At 36.3% G+C, this 4,870-nt stretch overlaps 1 long non-coding RNA gene across 1 annotated transcript; it reads left to right on the top strand.

Annotated features, from left to right (window-relative positions):
- On the top strand, positions 1–1,423 carry LOC118566060. Its single transcript, XR_004932751.1, has 3 exons — positions 1–132; positions 695–909; positions 998–1,423. It is a non-coding gene; the product is annotated as an uncharacterized LOC118566060 (long non-coding RNA).
- Positions 1,424–4,870: the final 3,447 nt, after the last annotated feature.

Genomic DNA, 4,870 nt, shown 5'->3' with positions numbered 1-4,870 from the left:
GGTACATCACAGTACCATGTTGCTGACAGCAGGATGCTTAAACCGTGTCAATTCATTGGAGGAAAAGCACTCCATAGTGAATGAGTACCTCAAGTGGTACATAATTGAAAGGAATCACAGCGCAATCGAAAGGTAGTTGTTTTTTGTTATTGCTGATGTTGCTTTTTCCTTTAGCAGAAGACTCCTCTTACCCAGATGCACCACAGAGCGCCAGATTGATGCCTCTGGTCATCAATCTCTATAATGCCTCCCTCAGTGATTCAGACACCACCCCTCTGTATTGACATTTATTAATTTATTATTATTTTTTTGCACATCGTCACTATCACTTTAAATTAGATCTATATATATAGATCTAAATTAAAGTGATAGTGACGATGTGGAAAAATAAATAAAAAATAATAATAAATAATATATATATATATATATATATATATATATATATATAAATAAATATATATATATATATATATATATATATATATATATATATATATATATATAAATATATATTTTTTTGTATATCTGGAGCGTGTCGCGAAAATTATTTCGCTTTGGGATTAATAAAGTGATTCTGATTTTAAAAGGTAAATGCAATAACTGAGTGGTATAAAACAGGTGTTTCATTTGAATGCTTAGTAGCTGATACAAATTGTACTTTTAATTTCCTAAGCAACCTGTTATTGCATTTCAGATTCAAGAATGGACTTGCTACTTTCCAGTTTTTAACAGCTCTGCGGCAATATCCTATGGCGCTGACTCCTGTCTTGTGCCATTCTGAGAGAAAGTTATCTGCTGGGGACATTGAAAATCTCTTCCGACCAGAGCTTAGTCCAGATGGCAGCAACCGGAGAGCCCAGGAGAACAAAACAACAAGTTTCTGGGCCGACTACCGTCTTGACTGTGAAGGTTGGTTTATTTGTTCCACATCACACTAATTACAATGAAAATTAACTACTTATGATGTATCGGTGTTGGTATTTATTTCTACTTTCAGAAAATAACAGTGAGGTGACCCTGGAGGATGTACTTATGTTTGCAACAGGTGTGCCATCTATTCCTCCTGCTGGTATGGACCCTCAGCCACATCTTGAATATATTTACACCTCAAAATTCCCCATGGCAAATACATGTGCCAACACTTTAAAGCTGCCCCTCTTGGACAGCTACATTACATTTAAGCACAACTTGAACTTTGGGATTAAGAATTCCCCTGGCTTTGGATGCCTTTAGTCAATATGCAGCTGTTGTTATTTTGGGCAAGATCTGTAAAAGTTTTGGATTCTAGTTGTGTGGGTTCTATGTGTGTGTGTATATACATATATTAGTTCTACTGCATTAGCTTGTTCCCAAATTTCTATGTTTTGTTGTGTAGTTTGGTCTGAAAGACAACACAATGTTACAATCATATTGTTGAAACCAACTGTTTATAACATTCTTTATGTTGTCAATTTAAGCAACAGTTGCTGTATTGCTTGTAAAAATAAATATACAAAACCTGAATGACTTTTCTATTTACATTGTTGTTTATTTTACAGTCTTAACATTTTATAGATCAGCCATGTTCTTCAGAGTGATGTATATTTGTACAGCAGCTTCCCATTGAAGAGGTGGTGACAAACCACTTTGTCGCTGCAGTTCTTCAAAGCAATTTTCCTGTTCGTCATCATCATCACTTTGAGTTCCTGCCGCGGGCATGAGTGTGTTTAATTGGCTCAAGGCTTGTGCAGATGCAGGGAATCCACTCTCCTGTTGAATCTGAGGAAGTACGAAAAAAAGTCCACATTTACTGACAGTTGCAAAAATTAAGCTTAGTTGTGACATTTGGAACTCACTACCATCTCATTTTAAGATCTCAACTCACATTAATGTATTGACTTCAAATCATAAGAATTGGCTGATGGTGGACCAGAAACTTCTAATTTTTAAATATTTTAATTAATTTTGATTCAATATTTTTAAAAACATTATTTTACATCTGTTGGGTCGTTTTATTGTATTTACTGTTGGTCTTAAGGCTGCAGTATGCAAGTTTTACAAAAGTATGTTCTTTGCTGCAGTTAATGTTGGGAAGGCAGAGGAGCCTGAATTTCTTTCATAGATTACCTGTCTTATGCTGTGATGACACAATGATAATTTCAACAAATATCTAAAAAACATATTTTCCATAAACGTTGCATGCTTCAGTTTTAACTTTTTATGTAAACAAACTGTTAAAAATCCTTCTAGGGATGGTGTTGCAAATTAGTTATGGCTACAAATGATGTGATGCTGTCATCAAATTCTCCTGATCTATGTTCTTGTATCTGTCCCTATGAACATAAAATAGATGTATGCTTTATAATAAAAAGCATTATCCAATTATCTTTCTGTTTTACATTAAAATGCAATACACACCTGTGAGGCAGGTGATACATAGCCTCTGGTTTCCCAGATGGGCACTTGGACTGGCGAACAGGGCGAATAGTGTGAGTGTTCCATAGATGTTTGTATTGGTCCAGTTCATTCTGAAGAACTCCCAGGAAACAGTATCGCACCAGACACATGTGTTGTCTGCTGCCATTGAAGAGGTGCCTTTCCCTCAAGTCACTGAGCAGATCCATCCAGAACTGACTCCTAGTTAAAGTAAGCGTCTTATTAACATGGGACTTTGGCCCCAAGAAAGCACTAAATAATAATTGAAGTTGCTTTTAGAGACCTACTGCAATTTTCAATAGTTAAAGAAGCAGTTATATGAAAGCAATTTTAAAATTAACACAACCAGTCTCAGGCCGACACTAGTGTATATGATAAACCCAGAACTAAATGTGTGTATATAGACCAGAATAATCACATGTAACAGTCACAGAAATGTCAAGTAGATGCATTAATTCATAATAACTTCAACAAATTGAATTATGTGACAATAACCTTTGTTTCCAAAAGTATGACCACCTGCTATCAATACGTTCAATACGTTGGTCCCATACATGTGGCTTTTGGCTCCTGCAAATCCATCTGTGTGCACTGATCTAAAGGAACTATGAAGTGCTGCCATCAAACCATTTTTCTGTTCCACAGTCAGTCTGGAGGCGCATTGGAAAAACTCCAAACTCAGAAATGCACTCCAAATAATTTTGAGCAATAATCCTAGGATCATTGTTGGACTTTCCACATTTGAGCCACAGTATTTTTCTGGAGAACCCATCAATGCAGCCACTTATTGCAATTCCATAGGGTTTTAATTTGTCATAAGATAATATAGTAGAATACTTCTGTTTGAGGGTCTGCCACATTGCTTGGTAACCCAGCAGTTGGCCTGATCCCTTAAGTTCTTCAGAAATAGCTGCAATGCACAGTAGCAATTGGTGTGTAAGTTGTGCCCCTGGTCAGGCCTGCACTTTGTAATCTTCTTTTAAAAGTGCTAAGACTCACTGAAATATTGTGTTTGGCAGCAAGGAAGTCTCTAATTACTTCATAACTGTGGCCCTCCGTGAAACTACTTCGCGATAAGATCATCTGCTTGTTGTGGCTTGAGGATCTGAGGGGAAGGAATAAGACACTCTTAAGAATATATATTTACTGAATGATGAATAAACAGTACAAAGTCAGTAATTTATATGGATATCAACAACTTTCAGAGAAAAACATACTGTCATCTTGATGGAGTCTTTAAAAACTGAATATTTCTGCCGCATGAGCCACAGTAGGACAGAACAACATGAAGGTTCCCACCACAAAATGGACAAAACATAACCTGGTAAAAGGCAAGAAGAATCAGTTAGTCTTAATACACATACTCAGACTATTTGCACCTAACAATATATATTGATCGATAGTGTAGTTCAATTCAAGAAAAGAAAATTACATCCTCCCAACCAATCACAAATGCAAACCTAGGAAAGCTCTGCCAGTCTTCAAAAAGTTCGAGCACATGTTTCTTTTTTTTTTTTTTTTCAGACTTACAGTTTTAGTAAAATGTTGGTTGAATGCAGGGTTGCGTTTGAATCCATTTATTCAGCACTAAGCAGCAGCCATAAAATGGTCATGGCTACACTTAAAATGGATGTTTTGATTTTTTTGATAACTATCCATATCGAACAATATGATTTATATTTTATCGATATGCCTTTTTTCTGTATCGTCCAGCCTTATTTGCACCATCATTACACATAAGGTAGATTTTTAACAATGTTTTCCACCTTGGCTTAAAAATGGTTTCATACATGGCAGTTGTTGATGTATAATGTGCTAAACACACAAGCAATGCTACCCCACTGCCACACTGTGCAGCCCACAAATGAAAAAGTAGCTTTCAAAAAAAGACGCTAACTGTAAAGAGCAACTCAGTGAGGACTATGGAGACGATTTAAACAATTTAACCAAGTATAATCCAGTTGCCAGTCTTGATCTTAATAACTTTAAATTCGGGAGGTTCTGAGTGATTAATTATCCGTTTTATGCACCATACTGTCGCTAAGCAAAGCAAGTTATCCAAAATTTTCTGACTCGTTTCCATGGTAACCACTGACTCGCAAACCTAAAATGCAATGTTTCTCTCTTCACAGGGTTAACAAACTTGAAGGTGTCAGTAAACCCACTCTCTGGCACAGCGGTACACCAGTACCATATATATAACTAACGAAAAATGTTTTACTTACTTTTCAAACGGCCAATATTTGTTTGTAAGTCCGCAAGCAAAGCTTCTTCTTGATTGGTTTTTCTGCTGCGTCAGAGAAGGCTGTTTTGCTTAATGGTGTGCACTGATTGGAGAATATCAATTATGTAGAAAGATAACCTGCGTGGAAAGAAAGAGTTTTCTGATCTGACCATTTTTGAGCAAAGCAACAAAGCTGACTGCCCATGAGCAGATTCTTTGCGACCCACTTTT

The sequence above is a fragment of the Fundulus heteroclitus genome, chromosome 15, assembly GCF_011125445.2.
Source record: "Fundulus heteroclitus isolate FHET01 chromosome 15, MU-UCD_Fhet_4.1, whole genome shotgun sequence".
In the NCBI taxonomy this organism is placed as follows: Eukaryota; Metazoa; Chordata; class Actinopteri; order Cyprinodontiformes; family Fundulidae; genus Fundulus; species Fundulus heteroclitus.
The sequence above is the reverse complement of the archived record's forward strand: the minus strand, read 5'-3'. Positions and strand labels throughout refer to the sequence as shown.